The sequence below is a fragment of the Oryctolagus cuniculus genome, chromosome 5 (genome assembly GCF_051225735.1).
Source record: "Oryctolagus cuniculus isolate XC-2025 breed Fujian yellow rabbit chromosome 5, ASM5122573v1, whole genome shotgun sequence".
Taxonomy (NCBI): domain Eukaryota; kingdom Metazoa; phylum Chordata; class Mammalia; order Lagomorpha; family Leporidae; genus Oryctolagus; species Oryctolagus cuniculus.
The window spans coordinates 87,732,470-87,752,739 of NC_142871.1; the positions used below are offsets into that span (position 1 = coordinate 87,732,470).

General features: G+C 39.3%; 2 long non-coding RNA genes across 5 annotated transcripts; one reads left to right on the forward strand and one right to left on the reverse strand.

Annotated features, from left to right (window-relative positions):
* Nucleotides 1-34: 34 nt before the first annotated feature.
* Nucleotides 35-15,605, reverse strand: LOC149126568 (uncharacterized). Of its 2 annotated transcripts, none has more exons than XR_016233886.1 (3): nt 15,359-15,601; nt 7,313-7,426; nt 35-434 (listed from the first exon to the last, which is right to left on the reverse strand). It is a non-coding gene; the product is annotated as an uncharacterized LOC149126568 (long non-coding RNA). The 2 variants fall into 2 exon arrangements; XR_016233887.1 differs by lacking the exon at nt 35-434 and adding an exon at nt 2,050-2,261 and having other exon boundaries at nt 15,359-15,605.
* On the forward strand, nt 12,138-18,045 carry LOC149126569 (uncharacterized). Of its 3 annotated transcripts, none has more exons than XR_016233888.1 (5): nt 12,138-12,306; nt 15,134-15,338; nt 15,649-15,798; nt 15,906-15,957; nt 17,618-18,045. It is a non-coding gene; the product is annotated as an uncharacterized LOC149126569 (long non-coding RNA). The 3 variants fall into 3 exon arrangements; XR_016233889.1 differs by lacking the exon at nt 17,618-18,045 and adding an exon at nt 16,684-17,106; XR_016233890.1 differs by lacking the exon at nt 15,134-15,338.
* Nucleotides 18,046-20,270: the final 2,225 nt, after the last annotated feature.

Consider the following 20,270-nt stretch of genomic DNA (forward strand, 5'->3'; position numbering starts at 1 on the left):
TCAGAACAACAGGGTTTCGAGCAAATGCTTTATTTGCGGAATCTAGAAATCCTAAAATGCCAACAAAGTTCTACTGTTTTGCTACCACTCTCAAAAAGGAAACATTTTAATCACAGATGCTTTGAGGAATTAATTTTTTTGAATTGAAAGGTTTTTGTATATTTACATAGGCTCCTTTCCCAATTCCTGTATCAATGGAATAAGCCTGTGAATGTGCTCCAGGCTGCCTCCTTCCCTGCAGAAAAGAACACATTTCTCCAGAAAGGATTTTGAGGAATGTGTCCAAATCCTAAATCCCTTCTTCCCCAGGAGAAAAAAGAAAAAATGGGAGGGAATCGGACGTGGATTTCTATTTCTCTCCTCTTTCTTAGATCTTGGAATTACAGGATATTAAGAATAAACCTAGACGACACTGCAATGAATTTTTGGAGCAGCTGGAAAAGAAACCATAAAACGAGTGATTACAATCAGGAAAGTGTGATAACAGCTGAACGCATTAGACCCCTCCTTAAATAGTCAGTCCCTACCCCTTCCCCTCTTGTGCCTGCACCATAGAGACCTTCTCTGTCCCTTTTGGGTTAAGAAAATATAACACTGGTCATTGTCCCCAAATGACAGACATCCACAGATGGAAAGTGTGAGAATCTGACTTCCAGGGTGCCACAGAGTCAGTCCACTCCCAAATTCTGGCTGCACAACACCCACCTGTACCAGGCTCTGGCCTACATACTACTAAAAAACAAATCCCCCCTGTTCAGGGCCCTCTAGAAGCTTAGATCATTTCTTTTGCATGTCCTCCTTTTTAATGTTAGTGAAAGGAAAGGCCCAGGGTGTGTAACTTTTCTTGCTTTCATTGTTCAAATGGGATGAGTTATCCATTAAACAGGTCTTGTTCTTTTTAATGTAGAATAGTTAAAAATTGCCCATTGAAGGAATGCCTTTTTTTGAGGTGTGAATGTAATAGTGTATTTTTATTCCTCCAAGTTTTTAACTGAAGGCATTTAAAAGTTATTTAGACAGCAATGGGAGAACAAAAGTCAAAGATGGAATTTGTTTCAATGAAAAGAACTCATATAATTTTGAATTCTCTACCTTTCTATATATTTTAGTTTTAACCAATTATAAAAATTCAGTTTACATTGTGAAAATACTTTTTATCTCACTGGCAAAATTTTTTAAAAAGAATTTTTTTCACTAGGAAATTACAACTACAACAGTGTAATTAAAAAGAAAGCAAAAAAATGCTATGATTTAATATCTATGAAAAATTAATGCCCAAATATAGGAAGAGGATTTCAAAGCAGTCATCATATGTTTAACTCTATGTTCAAGCATAACCCTTTAATTTCAGGGTTTATACATTATTTTGACATTATAGTCAAATGCATTCTGTATTTGACAACCTTCATGTTGGAAACTTATTTCCCAAAATTAAATACATAAACTTCTCAAAAAGCAGAGCATTTTCTTAGGATCAGGGACATCAACATTTTTCCCAGTGAAGGTCTTGCTTTTTTGTCAAACCCAAATATTTCTATAGAAAATAACATAAAACAGCAACATTTAAATACAAATTAGAGTTCATATTTCAAATCTGTGGAGTATATGAATTTGACATTAATTTTAAGTATTAATAGTTGTGCAGGTGAACTTATTTCTAGAAATGCAGCACCTCCAGATTAATCCTTATAGATCTATTATCAATTAATTCTTATTAGCAAATCCAAAACTTAGATCTTTTCACCAGCTATCTATATCCAATCAAATTTTATATCCTATAAACTTATTTTTATCTATTTAAGATCAATACATTTACTCTAGAAGAAAAATTTCTTTAAAAAGTTGAAGAGTTGTTTGACACTTATTTATATACATCTCCATGACAATTATAATCATTGTTAGACCATTATTTAGAAAAATACAAAAATACAAAATAGTCTACACAATTAATTGTGATACAGCCAATAACAATCAGATTTCCTTAGAGCAATTACTAATTTGAGAAAGTGTCCATGATATGATATTTAAGGAAAATGATTAATGCAAGAAATGGTAACTATGGCACTGTTCTCATTGCGCATGTAGAAGATATTTTATTTTTGGACATGCAAGATGCTGGTGGTTCATCAGACCAATGTCATTATGGAGGCTTTGCTGTACAAAGAATCATACAGAATCGTGTAGTTGTGAACCGTATCCTCTCTGCGTCTTTCCCTTTGAAAACAGAGTGCACTGCATTCTCCCTTCACACATCTGCCCAGCTGAACAATAAAAATGATTGAAATTATTTGGGGAATGGAGTTAATTTGTAGTTTATTCTAAGACTGTGTATTTCTTTAATCTTTTTCAAGGTCATAGTCCAAGGTGCTGTACTAAAACAAAGATATTAGCTTGAAATCTTCATTTGTTTAAAAGGTGATCATTTTTTTTCTCTCATCATGAAAAAACTACAGTCTATGACTTCAATAATAATTTTAAATCACAGAGTCTTGAACCTGTTTTATATGCCATAACTTTCTAAAAAATAGATTCCTAGAAGTTTAGATAGGAAAAGTATTTTTTTAATCTAGCGAAATATCTTCAGGAAAAAAATAAATTCAAACTTTGAAATTTATTGTGATTATCCCTTTTGTCGAAAACTTTCATTTGTCACCTGTATAAACATGCTTGAGATAGCTAAGCATACAAATGTCCAGCTGCTTTCTAATTACTTTGTTATTTTCATCAGTGAAAACGGTCGGTGGGTTTTTAATGTAAATATTTTATATGCACATTGAGAGTTACAAGAGAGCCTGAGAAGATCAGAATATCCATTCTCTGCTGCCTACAATAGCTCCGAAAGCGAGGGCTGGCGAATCTGAGCCTTAGCGCGCCACCCCATGGTAGAGTAAGCAAAGGGCACCGCCCGGATGTGTTTTTAGCCCAACATTCTCCACTAGTCCTTGTATGGGAGCTTCCTTAAGTCGGCCTCTTTAAAATGTCAGCAACTCTAAATAACTTACTTTTTCTGCACCAGTAGATGGGCCATTGCTGAATTTAGGAATCCCTTTTGAGTACTAAATACTTTGAGTTGAGGAGGAGTCCCCCCCCCCCAAAAAAAAAAAAAAAAAAAAAAACAGGTAGAGGTAGAGTAGAACCTGTGTGAGTTTGAGTACATAAATCTTCCTGCGACAAAGCTAGGCTGTGATACCAAAGTCACCGTCACAAAAATTGCTGTTATTCAGTGTCAAAACCTGCCGTCAGTACTCGTAACATCTCTATTTTGTTTCTTTGCAAAAGATCATAACAGTTGGCTGAAATTGCCAAACCCAATAAACAAGACTAAATGTAATTAAACTTTCTGGGGTGTTAAACCAGAGTTTGCATGTGAGAATTGTTAAATTTAGAAAATTAGAAAATGAGGAGCAGTAAAAAACAGCATTGGGAAATTAGGAACAAAAGTAAACCACTATGAAACGCCAATTCCTGCATGAATTAAAAGAATGTTTTATAATTTCACATCCCTTCCATTTTCATCCTAGTAATCTCTTTTATATAAATTAAAAAGAACATTACCTTTCCTGTGTTTATTCTGAAATTAATTTTTTAGGGTAGTATGGAATAATATAATTGAAAAGTCTACTTGTCACTTTGTCTCTACATGAGCAAAACACATATCTGTTAATAACACTAACTCAAAGAATATTTGTATTAACTGAATCATTTTTATTGTTGTAACCTTTTTCAATATTAATAAGTTCCCAAGACTTCCATACAATGAGAAAAAGAATCTGTTTACAAATGCAATAAGCCCTGATGGAGGCATTTTTTTCAGGCGATTCCCAAAAAAAGAATTTGGGAAGAGGAGTCAGATTCAGGAGGCTAGTCCAGCAATGCTGAATCCACGCACCCTCTTTTCTGGAAAAAAAATCTTCCAGCCAACCTCACAAATTTCTTTTGCAGGCATAATTGGGGTGAAAATCAGCAGCGTTGGGGGAGGGGATATAAATCCTGTGAAAAAAAATCAAATAATGGAAAACTTCCCAGGCAAAGCATTTGGAGCATCGGACAGGGAGGCTAGTGAAATGGCATTGTTTTCCGTGCCCAGCCCTCTCTGCCTGTGACTGCTTTTGTGTCACTCGAACGGCCACTTTACTTATCTCAAAATTTCTCTTTGTCAGGAATGAGGATGATAAGAAAGTAAGGATTTTTTAATGAGCAGAGCCATGGTTTGTTCTGTTCTGTTCTCGCTCCTAAAAAGAACTGTCCTTGCATGGATTAGGAAATATTGTCAGTGTAAAGATGTGCCATACTAGTAGATGTTTCAAAGTTGATAGGTAAGTACAAATTGAGCACACTGTCGAAATAAAAAATATGAACAGGAGAAAAATAATTTTATTAGATTTCATAATCCATTTAACCTTGCTATCTTTTTTTAAGTTGTAGAAAAAGAATATAACACTCATAAAGGCAAATATAACCATACATTGATTAAGAAACAAAACATTGTTCTACTGTAAAAGCCCTCCAATGCCCCTTCTTCATTATATTACCTCCCTTCCCACAAAGGGCACTTTTTGTCCTGACTTGTGTGATATCCATTCTCTTGTTGTTGTTCTTTAAATATAGCTTTACTATTTTCTATAATTATTAACAGAATGGTTTTGCATATTTTTTGTCTGCTAACCTTTTACTATTGGTTGGAAGCAAAAGTGCATTTGCCCCATGGTGGAAATTTCAGAGGTCATATACTTCCAGCTGCTCCTGGCTAGACCCAAGTTTCCCAGGATCCATAGCCACTTCCCAAGGAGGCTTAATTTTCTCCTTTCAGTTTACCCCATGAGATTCTTATGCTGCAGGTGACAGGATGCTTGTGGAGAGCTAATAAACATGGCATTCTCTGGATGTTCTGAAAGCCCCAGCCCTGGACCAAGGCTGTAGGACTGATAGGTGGGCAGCTATGTTGTGTGGCTTCAAGGCATTGCATCCATCATTCTGTTATCTCAAAATACATCCCTAAATCAAGTTAATGCCCAGTTAATGTGACAATTTGGATCTTTATTGCTTTAATCTAAGGTATGTTTTGAAAGCAAGTGGCCAGCGCCGTGGCTCAATAGGCTAATCCTCCACCTAGCGGCGCCAGCACACCGGGTTCTAGTCCGGGTCAGGGCACCGGATTCTGTCCTGGTTGCCCCTCTTCCAGGCCAGCTCTCTGCTGTGGCCCAGGAAGGCAGTGGAGGATGGCCCAAGTGCTTGGGCCCTGCACCCCATGGGAGACCAGGAGAAGCACCTTGCTCCTGCCTTCGGATCGGCGCGGTGTGCTGGCTGCAGCGCACCAGCCGTGGCGGCCATTGGAGGGTGAACCAACGGCAAAAGGAAGACCTTTCTCTCTGTCTCTCTCTCACTATCCATTCTGCCTGTCAAAAAAAAAAAAAAAAAAAAAAAGAAAGAAAGAAAGAAAGCAAATTAACATTGGGAGAGGCACCCTACTCTGCTTTTCTAATTTTACACATTCTTTTGCTATAAAACCAGATTTTAGGCTGATTTCTAGGAGCATGTTTTCAGAGGGGACAGAGGGAGATTATGAGAATAGAGGGATCAGTAATGGGACCTCTTAAAGACCTGCATTTGATTATTGAATAGCAAAGCCAGGTAGAGCTTTGAATACAATGCACACGTTGGCAGGGACTTGAGTTTCAACTTTGGAGGGTGGTAGTGTTTGACTGGGACAGGTGCTGGATTCTTGAGACTGGTAGCACAATACCCTGTTGCTGTTTTGCCAAATTTCTTCTGGAGTTTTGTTGTGGGAGGAAATCTATAATCACAGTGTGGAAAGAACATAACTGAAAGAAGAAATTGCCAACACTTTGGATAACCCAACCAGTAAACATCACCTACTCTAGTTAATGCCTTACCTTAGGCTCTTGCAGAAAACAATAAGATGTTTTTAATAGCAAGATATGCATTAACACTTCAGAAAAGAACTCTTCTAGCAATAAAGGCTCCCAAACACAGCCCAGGTGTTTCACTAAATTTAGATTTGGACATACAATGTTATAGCCATATCAAGCCCTGCTAGAGAGAATCTCCATAAATCAACAGCATCACTGAGATGGGAGTTTAATTTGTCTTGTAAGTTTCCTATCAAGTTCTACCTTAAAACTAACTAAATTCCAGTCATGTTGAGAATAAGAATTGGCACAAAGCACTGTCATAATGACATGCAGGTCAAGCACTAATGTTTAAATGGATAAGCTGACAAAACAATAAATTCCCCTATGTTCCTATATTCTAGAAAATTAGGTTTGTTGAACAAGCAAAACCTAAAGATTCTAGTTAGGTCCAGAAAAAAAAAATCCAGACTTTTTTTGGATCAGCCTCTAATCGCACCCTTCTATAGCAGTTCCAAACCTTGAATGCACATTGGAATACCTGGAGAGCTTTTAAAACTCCAGGTATTTGTGTTCTACTCTGAGAGATTCTGATTTAATTGGTCTGTAATGCAGCCTAGGTGGGTATTGGGAGCTTAAAAGCTGCCCCAGATGATTTTAATGTGTAGTCAGTATTGGAAACTACTAGGATAATCACTCCAGAACTAACTACATTTTATGGTCTAAATCAAGGATAATAGATGTAGAGGGTTTGTTCCAAGGCAATGTATTCAGTGAGCTGAATGGTGACCCCTCCAAACATACCTTCACATCTTAATTCCTGTGACCTGTGAATGCAACCTTATTTGGAAGAAGGGTCTTTGAAGATGTAATAAAGGATCCCAAAATCAGAGCATTCTGGACTATCCATCTGGGACCTAACTTCAGTGGCAAGTGTCCCTATAAGTGGAAGGCACAGGGAGATCTGGGGTGGAGACACAGTAGAGGCCACCTAAAGAAAGCAGCAGAGATTAGAGTGATGCAGCCATAGGCTGAAGAATGCCTGCTGCCACCAGAAGCTGGAAGAGTCAAGGATGCGCCCTCCCCTAGAGCCTCTGGAGGGAGCCAGCCTGGTGATAATTGAGTGTCAGACGATGGGAGAATCAATTTATGCTGTTCTAAAGTCACCTCGTTTGAGATGATGCATTATAGCATCCTTAAGAAACTAACACGCTGTTCAACTGCTTTCCTCAGATTAACTCATCTAATCCTCAAAATAATCCCTGTGAATGAGGCATTATTATTCCCATTTTAGAGATTATGAAACTAAGGCAGAGAGAGCTTGCACTACAGCTAGCATTTCAATTTGACCAAAGCCATGCTGGATGGAATAAAACTCAGAAGATAGACTCTCTAGAATGGTTGCGGCCACTTTAACTTGGTTCTAGTAAATCCAAACATACCCTGATTCCAGTCCCCCAGGTCAATATGCTTCATCTTTAAAAGAATTTTTAGATGCAGTTCATGTGAATAATTCTTCTCTGTTCATATTCAAACAGGCAGTTGGAAATAGATACCTGGAAGAAAGATGTTAAAAGTTATATACTACCGTTTGCTATGAAGGTTCCCTAAGCCTAGAGAGCTGGCGCATCTGTGCATGGTTAGTGATATTTAAAATCAGTAGGTTTGGGGCGGACGCCATGGTATAGCAGGTTAATTCTCTGCCTGTGGCGCCAGCATCCCATATGGGCATCGGTTCTAGTCCTGGCTGCTCCTCTTCCAACCCAGCTCTCCGCTATGGCCTGGGAAAGCAGTAGAAGCTGGCCCAAGTCCTTGGGCCCCTGCACCCACATGGGAGACAAGGAAGAAACTCCTGGCTCATGGCCTCAGATCGGTGCAGCTCTGCCTGTTGCGGCCATTTGGAGAGTGAACCAGCGGAAGGAAGACCTTTCTCTCTGTCTCTCCCTCTCACTGTCTATAACTCTACTTCTCAAATAAATAAATAAAATCTTTTAAAAAATAAAATCAGTAGGTTTGAGCTAGGTGTCTTAAAGCTTGAATTGTATTTCCAGCACAGTTTCTAAAATCTGGATCTACCATTCAGCTTTCTGTATCTCAGTGTCCTCAACTGTAGGAGCATGGAAATGCTGCTGATTGTTCAAGCTTATGTGAGTGAAAATGTTTTGAAAACAATAAAGCTCTCTACAGATTTGTGTTGTGTGTTTGCCATGGTTACTGCTGAAAGCCATATGGATTGTGTGATTTTTAAATCTATGGAGAGTAGAGAAATCAAATGCCTTTTTAAAATTAACAACTGAGTGCTGAAATGGTGAAGCACACATGGCAATCTCCAGTCATTAAGTGTTTATATGGCTCCAAACTCTGGAGAGACCCGTGTAGTTGCTTTAACATGACTAACAAAGCAAATAAGCTAGTTAGAAAAGGAATTGTCCGACTCTAATGGTTTGTGTAAGAAATTTATCTTAATTTTTTTCTTCCAATAACTCAAATCATTCTCATCTATTTTGGATTTAAAGCCAACACATATGTTGAATTTTTAGATATATTCAATGGAATATGTTCCTTACAGAGAACATGGTTTCATTAACATATACCTACAAATGATATTTTAAAATAATCTCCAAATTATAGGATAATTACATGAGAAAATAGATCTTGTTAAGTGTGCCCATTATAACTGTAAATAGCAATATAAACAGACCAGATATGATAGAAAACTAAATATTTGATTATGATATTCAGTTTTCATAGAATTTGGTTGACAAAATATAGTAATACATGATTTTAATTGTATTCATTAATAAAGTAATTTTAAAACTTAAAATAGGATTTGGTTTATATATTTCTTTAAAATAGTTTTATTTGTATACATTATATCTACATAATGGAGATCCAATCTCCTTTAGAATTACTTAACATTGTACTAAGTAGTAGGACAGGAAACAATATGAATAAGGTCTTTGAACATAATGTAGCTTAGTGGTTTTTTAAAAAAATTTATTTATTTATTTGAGAGACAGAGTTACAGAGGGAGACAGAGAGAGAGGTCCTCCATCTGCTGGTTCACTCCACAAAATGGCCACAATGGCCTTAGCTGGGCTGATCTGAAGCCAGGAGCCAGAAGCTTCTTCCGGATCTGCCATGTGGGTACAGGGGCCCAAGCACTTGAGCCATTTTCCAATGCTTTCCCAGGACATTAGCAGAGAGCTGGCTTGTAAGTGAGCAGCTGGGACTCAAACTGGTACCCATATGGTTTGCCAGCATCGCAAGCGCAAGCTTAACCTACTAACCTGCTACACCACAGCACCAGCCCCTGTAGTTTACTTTTTTAAGGACAATTTTGAAGCATCTTCATGGAGTCTAAATTAGAAATAATCTACCACATTTTGACTATCCAAAGTTTTGAAAAAAATCACTGTAGAATAAATATAAATCAAATGACTTTCATTTGCATACAATTAGATTTTTTCAGATATAGCCTATATTATAGTTTGGTTAAATTTGCCATAGTGTCATAGGAAAATACTGATTTTCTTGTCATGTGCAAACAAGTGCTTCCGTGACTTTGTAGGTTAATTTGGTTCAGTAAAATAGAAACTAGTCCATTTCTCAAGGACAAAGTATTTTCCCCTATGCAATGACTCTATTTTTACTTGTGCAATATCATACCTCAATTCTCTCTCTAAAGTAATCAAGTTTTGGGAAATATACAAATATTTGGCATTCTAAAATCCCTGGGGTACAGTATTTAAAGCCTTATTAAATAATAGGGACTTTTTCACAAAGCTATCATAACATGGTATAAAATAATAAAAAAGAATAAACTGAGCATAACAGTATAAAATATTATGACTGATCATAACATTATGAAATAATATACTCTGATTTTTAATCTAGTTTTAGCCAATAAAAACAAGGCAGAACATGATAATGGACATGGATCAGAACCCATTCTTTCCTTAGATAACACTAGCATTGCTAAATAGGAATCTCTCAAGTCCCTGAAATGATTTATGTTTTATTATTCCCCGATTCCCATCTAGGGAATTACAAAGCTACTTCCTGTTGTTTTGTGAAATACACTCTTTGGAAGTCTGAAAAGGTGACGTTGTTATTTAACAATCAGTGTTTAGGTTAGCTGTGAAATTGCCTGTTTGCATTTTCGGGGTCTGAGCTTGATGGTGGATGAAGCATGAGTTGTGAACCTCCAATGTGAAATAATTTCCTGGTCATATTTCAGTTTCCTTCGGAACGTTGTACAGGCATTAACTTATGAAACCACATTTTGCATAAAACCAAGGGGTGGGGGAAGCCTATCTTTTATGAGAAAATAAATTGGCCTTTGGATAACGCTGTCTTTCTTGTGCTGTGCCTAGGATTTGCTCCCAGCTTCTCTCTTAGCTGGTTTAAAATATCAAAGCTCCGCAGCCCTGGTGAGGAAGCACAGGGTTCCCCTGCAGAACGCAGGATGCAGAGCTACCACACACCTCCCTGCTTCCAGCTTCCACAGCCATGGCTTCTGCAGAACCCTCACACACGTGCCCCGAGGCATCTTTCAACAATAGTATCAGATTTGCTTGTAGTTCTGAAGTGAATGTTTTCATGGTCTGTCACCTTGATTTTATTAAAGGTGTTGGGACGAAGGCATTAACCAAGGTTGAAAAAACTCAGAGAGCTTCTAAAATGGTTGGAATTTATAGTCACTATTTTTTTCAGCTTTCTGTCAATTGTTTTCACATGGGGTCTATCCACAATTAATCAGAAGTTAAATAAGACACCACAGATGTTTCCAAGTACTTAGCATTTCATTCTTGTGCCTGTAATGCTTAGGTTTTCAAACAAGGAGGCTCAATTCAAAGCTTGTTTTGTCTAAAAATTTTAGGGAGCACTTTGCCTTACTTGCTCTGGTTAGGATCAAGAGTTTTCAGGGAATATAATCTGAATATGAAAAAATTCCTGGTTGCTGTTAGCTTTGGTGATTTCACAATCTCTTTAAAAGAGTCTCTATTTCCAGAAACCAGCAGACTAGAAACTAACTTTATTAAATTTGTGTTGACTTTCCAGGATTTTGCAATAGACAAATATCTTAGTCTTGATTTAATGCTTTGTTATCCTAAGTAGTAGTCATATAATTTGGGGGGAAAAAAACTGCTGTCAAATAAAAATGGGAGGTTGTATGTAATTTATGCACAGATGATACACACACACACACTCAACAGAGTGCAGGTTTAGAACAGCAACTTAATTCTCTTGTTTGCCCACTGCCGCTACTTCTCTCCCAGGAATCTGAACTATTTGGAAGATATACTTTTTCAACACAGATTCTGAGTTGCTGAGCTAAGTACAAAATTTAATGAAGTGGCAGAAGTTATCTAGTCCCCATGTAGAGAGCTCCTGGTCTGCTGATAGTTGGGTAAACAAAACAAGTGTATGTTGCAGGGCCCCCGAGCAATGTAGTGGAATTGTGTGTGGTCTGGTGAATGTTTGTCATCCTGTTTGGGAACTGATTCGGGATCTGTTTCTGTTGGCACCTTCCTTGAGTTGTGAATATATTAGTACATTCTCAAAGTCTTTGCAGAACCGAAAAGCTGGTAACTTAAGCACCGTGGCTATGACAGATAGTGCTCTTCCATCAGTTCAAGTATCCGGGACAAGATTTCTCAGAAAGGAAGAGACAATGTCTCAAAAACAGAAGAAATACTGCTGGCCCAGAGAGAGCCCTAGATTCTTATCTGTCTTCCAGTTTTTACCATAAATGTTCAAGAATTCTTATCTCTGGTCTGGAAAAGTTATGAGAAAAACATGCCTTGTGCTTGGGTTCTTGAACTGATGGCTGAGCCACAGCTTGAAAGACAAGACGAGAAAAACAAATTTTCCATAGGCTGCAAACATTAGATCTTTTGTAAAATTCATATTTACCCCTTCCCTTAAGAACTGTTTCTTGCTCTCTATTCTATCCTCTGTGATAAGCTATTGCATTATCCTCACCACACTCAGCTTGTTAATGTGTAGATACTTGTAAAGGTTCTTATTTAACTCACATTTGTTCACAAGGTAACTGTTTTCCTCAGTAGTAAGGAAAAATTAAGGAACAGCTATGCAGATATTCAACAGTTTACAAACTTTTTAAAAAGATGTATTTCTTTATTTTAAAGGCAGAGATACAGAGAGAGAGGGAGAGAGAGAGATTTTCCATTTGCTGTTTCATTCCCGCAAATGACCGCAATGGCTGGGGCTGGGCCAATCCAAAGCCAGGAGCCAGGTGCTTCTCCTGGTCTCCCATGCAGGTGCAGGACCCAAGGACCTGGGCCATCCTCCACTTCCTTCTCGGGCCACAGCAGAGAGCTGGACTGAAAGAGGAGCAACCGGGAAAGAATCCGGCGCCCTGACCCAAACTAACCCGGGGTGCCAGCACCGCAGGCGGAGGATTAGCCTGGTAAGCCGCGGTGCCGGCCCGGCCCCCAAACATTTCTAATGTGTAATATAAAATCAGATTTATTTGAGTCCACTAAAGTTTCCTTTTATGTTATAAAGGAAACTATTTGATAAATCCAAAATTTTGGGGGTCAAGTGAATGCCAACCAACTACTGCTTTTTGCTATTTTTTAACAAAGAAATTAGCATGTTAATTTAGTCTGTGCACAATGATTTATTGTATAAATTATGGCATGAAAATATAAATTGATTTTGGTGGAAAAATATGGAAATCTGTGCCTAGTTTTATTCTAATATGTATAAATTATTATTTATTCTTTGTGTTTTCAAGAGCTAACAGCAATGGATGGACAGTATGTGGGTAAATTTTTATTTTTGCACGATGCCTAAGTAAAAACGGCCTATTCAGAAGTCAGTCATGAAGGTTCTATGTATATTCATTTATGTGAAATTTTTCACTGATTAAAATTCACTCTCCACCTGACACTGTAAAACAACCAAACCCAAGCCCTTCACACTGGCCACATCTGCTAATATTTTTCCCTCCAAATTTCTGCTCCCTAATGAAGCTGTGATTTCTCTGTGCCCTTTTAGATTGCTCCCAATCCTGGGAAAATGCTGCTTCCCTTCCTAACCGGCAGCACCACACATGTTCCCATTCAAACTGAGCATCCCTTATCTCGTTAGGCTCTCACTTCCCCATTGCAGGGAAGGTTACCCCTCCCAGAGATTCAGGACTGAAAATGAAGCGTAAATCTTACAGGCTAATAAGCACGGCAGTTACTTCAATAAAATGTTACTTAAAAGTCAATAGGCTGCACATGTTAAAGACATTAGAGCTGTTAACAGACCGTTGTAAAGTAAGCAGAATCTTTAATAACCGGCATGCAATGCTGAACCATTCCATTTTCAGCTGAGGGCATGATGGTACTGGGCTCACGGTCTAAGGCACCCTTGCCTTCTCAGAATCAACAAACTGATGAGAGAGGACCCAGGCCTAAAGCCAAAGGGCTCTGGGAAAGCTTAAAACCCAGAGAGTTTTGCCTTGCCCATCTTCGGCTCAGAAACGAACACTTTGATGCTCAGCATCAGCCAACGTTTCTAATGCCTCAATCCCTGAGCCTGCAGCGGCACAGGCAGGAGGGCAGGAGACTTCAGAGGTGAGACCCATCTGTGGTAGAGAGCCCGCTGTGGTTTTCTGAAGAAACTGGACCAAACCCAGAGGGGATCCACAGAGGGTCCTTCAAAACGTCATGGAAAATACATATTAGGATAAAACTAGGCACAGATTTCTATATTTTTCCACCAAAATCAATTTATATTTTCATGCCATTTCCCATGAAATTTTTTAGTTTTCCAGAGAGCAAACTGTATATGATGACAATAAAAGAGCAACTGGACAAATTCATACTGAAGCATTTTATTCCACTCTTCTGCAAAGTGCTAGCTTTGTCGAAGGGAGTATCTTTCCTATCGGTTCCAGTAGGAACATTTCTGTTTTTTAAACAGCTATCTCCAAAGACACCTACTCCTACCAAGCAAACAAGCCCCAGTGTGAAACTCATAGACCATCTTGCTGAGTAGAATGGTACTGCCTGCCCTTCTGATGCCTCTGAGCTGTTCTTTACCTATAGACTACATAGTTGGAGAAAAAGACCATGAGGAGAGGGAAATTGTCTCTCTGGTTCAGACAACTTTCGTATTTGACAAATCAACTTTAAAGCAGTTTAGCTTGAATTATTAAAAGAATGAAAATGGAATAGAAATCTTATTCACAACTTACTTTAATAACCTTTTTCCTACGGCAACTCATTTTATATCCTGACCATCATTTTCATTCAGAGCTGGAATTTATAGACCTTCCAAATTGTGACTTAGATGAAGATAATTCTCATCTACAGTTTGAGAAAGCCACATTTTAGAGGTACAAATAATTAAGGAAAAGGAGAAGAGAGACACATCAAAGACTGGGTGAAAAGTAAGGATTGTTACAAAAAGAGTGTGATAACTTTACAGAAGTGTTTTACATATGGAATTGCAACAATGTCACTGCCCAAATCATTTACATTCTTGTTGCACATATTCCACTTCCATCTTTGTTAATGGGCAAATTAGTTGGACCATAATAAACGTATTAGATTTGTGCTTTTCTTCTTGACATTTTATCAAAATACCTTTTTCAGGCTATTCGTTTGGCCTAGAAGTTAAGATGGCTGTAATTTCCAAACCAGAGTGCCTGAGTTCTGGGTCCCTATTTCAGCTTCCTGTTAATGCACACCCTGAAGGAAGCAGGTGATGGCTCAAGTAGGTGGACCCCTACCACTTGTGTGGGACCCCAGACAGAGTTCCCAGTCCCAACTGTCCCAGGCATTTGGGAATTGAACCTGCAGATGGGAGTTCTCCATCTGTCTCTCTTCCAAAATAAATAAAAGTAATATTTTAAAAATCTGGCTGGTGTAACAAAATCTTTCTAAAAAATTGCTCTTTCATATTTCTCTACTACCTTTCTTATGGCTAAAGTATTCCCTAAGTTGAGGCATACTACATTTAGCCATACTCTAACTATATCTAGGTTGTTTGTCAGCTTGTTAACTGTTTTGGTGGTAATTTATCTGAAGTACCTATTCTAAGATGAGCTTTTCAACTCATGATGCTAAGAGAGCGTCTGCAAGGGAGGGTTGCAGATCCTGCACAGCCCCTGAGGAGTTCTGAGGAGGGAAGTCAGAACATCAGCTGATTGCTGCCTCTAATAAGAAGGAAAATAGTAACAAATAATGAGATGTACTGCCAAAAGGATGCATAGAGCATAAAACATGCAATTCCCAAAGTCCCCAACAGGTAGGATCAACAAAACAACAAAAACTGAGCCAAGACAAGAACCTTGGTACGCAACCTGGGAAACGGTGCCAGGTACAGCAGTAAGACAAGAGGCGTTCCCTGCGAATTTCACAGAAGGCCCACCCGAGGGCAGTGGTGTGGAGAGGCATGCAGGGGAGGGGCTGGAAGAGGAAGGCACTGCAGAACTAGCTTGTGGTGAGTATTTGAATACTTACTCAGCTGTCCAAAGCTTTTGTTCTCGGTTCGCAGGTAGAACAACTAGTTAGTTCTGCTTCCACCTTCGACACAGAGTGTGACTAGGGGCAATCTCTTTCTTCCTTGGTTTACCTCCAACAATCACATGAGGGTCATAGCTTAGAGCTGCCTCCCTCCACGACCACCAGCAGTCTGTTGTGTGGGCTAAGGACACACCCTGTATGTGTGAACTATTTAACACCTGGCTTGAAAAAGAAACTCCTAATTGTCCACCTGAAACTGCCTCCCTCACCAGTGAATTCTGGTTTAGGAGGCTGACACGAGGATTGCACCCCATCAGGCACATGCCCGCGCAGAGCTCAGACAGGTGAGGGAGTAACCACCCCTCCACCTCCAGCAAAATCACAAGGCCCTTTGGAGAGATTACTGCGTGCAGCAGAACAGCCCCTCTGCCTTCCAGGTAATATTTTCATAAAAGAAGTTTCTTTCTGCTCAGTTTGTCTGGTAAGAACATTTGGAAAGTAACGATTAGCTACTGAAGCTAACCAGGGACATTTTTCTCTCCAGGGAATTTTCATTATGGTCACCATTTGGAAATTTCAACTAAAGATAATTGCAGGTAAGAGTCCACCAACAGATGTATTCGTTTTCCATTGTAGTTTCTGAAATGGGCACTTGTATACAAAAGACCTCCTTCCTGTATGTTTCAGCCCTCCGGGGTACAATTACGTGAAATTATTCAGCAGCCAAGTTTGCTTTGTATCACTTGACTGGGTATGGACACAGAGAAAGCTGCTCCCTGTGGCACTGCAAGCTGCAAATCTTCTGGGCCTAAATGTTTAACAGCCACATTCATCACAGTCCAATAACAAGGCCGCCCACAGACAACAGAGTTCACTTGTTTTCACCCTACTGTTAAGAGTTAACCGGAGAAACCAACTCGGGTCATAGCATGCCGACTAATTGTACGTCAGGCTGTAACAGTCCCAAGTGTTGAGCATCAGACTGATCCAACGTGAATTGATTTTTCTTACCTTTTGCAACTTTCTAGTGTTATCTGGAGTTCAGGTGGTCTTGCATAATATTTACATTTTTTTGAGTAGCAACATCTTAAATAGGTTACAGCCAATTTAATAACTATAATGATATATTTGAAAAGCATTTTACAAGTTATAAAGCACTTTGGTATGCTGTCTGTTATTTCATTTGTTCCTGAGAATGATTTATCAGAGTAGATTCAGTGATACAATAACCGATTAACAGAAAATGTCTTATTTCCTTTTCTTTAAAAATAGTTTATCAGAGCTGAGAAAATAATTTACTCCTTTAACTTTTTGTTTAACAGGCAGAGTTAGACAGTGAGACAGAGAGAAAGGTCTTCCTTCCATTGGTTCACCCCTCAAATGGCTGCTACAGCCAGCACTGCGCCGATCTGAAGCCAGGAGCCAGGTGCTTCCTCCTGGCTGCAGGACCCAAGCACTTGGGCCATCCTCCACTGCCCTCCTGGGCCACAGCAGAGAGCTGGACTGGAAGAGGAGCAACCGGGACAGAACCGGCGCCCCAAACAGGACTAGAACCCGGTGTGCTGGTGCCTCAGGCAGAGGAGTAGCCTAGTGAGCCGTGGCGCCGGCCTATTCCTTTATCTTTCAAACCCCCGCTTATGGGTCTGTTTACTTCTTTGTATTCTAGTTTTTATTTTCCTTTTTAGTTTCACATTTCTTAACTATGATGAACTGGAGTTGAAGCAATGCCCTTTATGTGTGTCATCACATTCAGGTCCAATAAAAGAATTTGATTGAGGTTTATACAAGTCCTGCAATTATTTTCCTCCTGAAAAGTAACAAAAGTGGATTTCTGTTATGAATGGTAAATGAGAGCAACAATGTAAAAAAGCTCCCTCTTCCACAAAGATCTGGTTATAAAAGAGGTGGTGGAATTGCTAGAAACTCAAAAATAATGGAAGAACTTAAAGATTTTTTTTTTAAAAAAGTGATTTTAAGGAATCTAGAAAGCTCTCAGACCAGAACCAGAATGAGACTTCATTACAAGGATTTATATGCACAAAGAAACTAAAGGAGATCAACAAAATTCTTCAGCCATGGAAGCCCCAGTAAGGGACACTTAACAGAGGTGCATATTCAGGGGCAAGGGGCTGATGCTGGCACCAGGATGCAACTTAGCCAGCCCCAAGACTAAAGTTAACCCTTCCAGAGTAATCAGGGGTCCTTGCTCCTAGCATGTGAATTACAAAATAAAACCCATGCTTTCTGATTTCACAGACCCAAGGTTTCTTCTAAATATGGTGTGACCTTCCTCCCAGCCACTCTGGCAAAGAACACACTAACCGCTTCTGTCAAATACGTGGATGTCTTACCGCTGACCCATCTCTGTAAGCTCTGCGAGTTTGAGAATCTTCCTGCAAGTAGGCTGCAAGTAACACCTAGGGCTGCAAACTGGAGAACTGTCTAGACCATGATAAAGTTCCAGAGCAAACGCCAGCACGGTGCTCCACCATCAGGGTACCTGTTTTCTTATTTTTTTTCACTTTTGCATCTTGTTTTTTCTTAACTATGACATTACCTGCTTCTGTATAAGGCTACAGAATATATGGGACAGTTGACAAAAAATTTAAGATGCATTCTGTATCTTTTTGAGATAAACTTGTAGAAATAAGAATAAAAGATTATTTATAGACAAGGAAAACAAATGCCAGAGAGAGAATATGACTTAATGTAATTCATTTAGATATCTGAGTCAGAAATAATCTATTTTTTTAAGTTTATTTTATTTATTTGAAAGGCAGAGTTAGAGCAGACCCTCCATCTACTAGTTCGCTCCCCAAATGGTTGCAACTGCTGAGGCTAGGCCAGGACAAAACCAGGAGCTTCAGTTGGGTCTCCCATGTGGATGCAGGAACCCAAGCACTTGGACCATCTTCTGCTGCTTTCCCAGGCACGTTAGCCAGGGAGCTGGACTGGAAGTGGAGCAACCAGGACTTGATTCAGCACCATTATATAAGGGATACTGGCACTGCAAATGATGGCTTAACCCGTTACGCCACAATGCTGGCCCCAGGAGTAACCGTTGAATATCTTTTGAATGCAAGGCTTTCAAATGTTCCAAATAACTGGCATGGGCTTTAATTATTGAAGAACATAGTAGACTTCACTAGACTCCTGCATTTCCTTTGTATTTGCCTGATAGTTTAAACACAGTCATCCTCTACCCACTCCTAAGCCTTTCCCACTTCTCCATATTTTAATCTCTCTATCCTTTCCTTGAAACCCCAACTTCAGGTGAAACACATCACCCAAAAAGAAACCATGCTGTAGAAATTCTCAGAGCCTGAGACTAGCAGCTACAGTGTAGCAGGTTAAGCCACCATCTGCAATGCTGCCATCCCACATGGACACTGGTTCAATTCCCGGCTGCTCAACTTCCTATCCAGTTCCCTGTTAATGCACTTGGGCCCAAAAGCAGCGGACGATAGCCCAAATCCTTGGGCCCCTGAACCCACATGGGAGACCTGTAAGAAGCTCCTAACTTCGGCCTGCGTAGCCCTGGCTGTTGTAGCCATTTGGGGAGTAAACCAGCAGATGAAGATCTCTCTATCTCTCCCTGTGTGTAACTCTGACATTCAAGTAAATAAGATAAATCTCCAAAAAAATTTTCAGAGCCTTTAATATTGGTTATTAGTTATGTATCCACAAGGACAAAATAGGTTTGCATTACCCTCCAGCTTAAGTGACAAATCTTGGCGCAAGGCATCTCATTATAATATGTGCACACATTTCGTATAATGCTGCAAGGTAAAAATCCTATTGCATGTTTTTCTTTTCCTCTTGACATTAAATCCTCTAGCCTCAGGAAGCACATGAGGTGGGGGCAATGGAGAGAGTTGAAAGATAACCAGGGTGGTGAGTGGAGAAAGTTAACAGAGTCATTTAACACGCCTGCCTGTGAAACCAACCAACTAAAGTGCTATAGTATTTCTTCACACTGGTCCAGAGAGGATTCGTTAATTAGTGTTTGAAAACAGATCATTGGGGAAGGTACCATGTGAATGTGGTAATCATCAGCACCATTTACAATCACGTCAATAACATGTGGTGATGGCATGTTGACCCTGATTGTGAACAGTTGTTGCTGTTGATAAAGCTGTGAACTTTGAATCATTAAATGTGCTTGCTTTGTGGTTTTGAAACCCCATAGCAGATGTTATGTAGTAAAGTTATATCTTGAATATATTCCTGGAGCCCAAAGCTAAGAAAGAAAATCATCAAAGAGCACAGGGCACATGACAAACAGGTTTTGACAAAGCTTCTCCCACATGAGCAGCCATTGAGAAGCGACACGATAGGTTAGTTCCATTGTCCCATTTCCCTTTCCTGTTAAAGAGAATTTTGTCAGCTCAGTTTGCAGGACATTGAAGTTCATAGTAGACTGTCAGCCTTAATAAATTTTCCATTAACGTTTATTCATTCTAAACACAAAGCACCAGAAAAAAAATTTTGATGATCAAATACATTCCCAAGTGACTCTTCACTCCTTAAAATGGATGGAGCAATTTGAGAATAATTTATGAAAATGGATAATCTTCTGAAAAGTCCCTGTGAGATGTTGTCTACCCACCCCCACTTGCCAACTACACTGTCTTCACAGAATACATTTTTTCACACCAAAAAAGGGGGAGCATTGAGGGAAAGAACCAAAGCCCAGAAATGTATCTGTGAGCAATTGAAATGAGGTATTTGGTTGAAAGAAAGAGAAAGAGACCTGCTGTATTGCTTTGACCTCTAACTTCTGTTTGTCTTTTGGCTACTATGTAATTTTGATCCACTCCTCTACTTTTCAAAACATTGCCTTAACTGCCCCTATATTCAGTTCCTTATTTGTGTCCAGACCCCAAAAATCTGCATGGCTTCTGTGTCA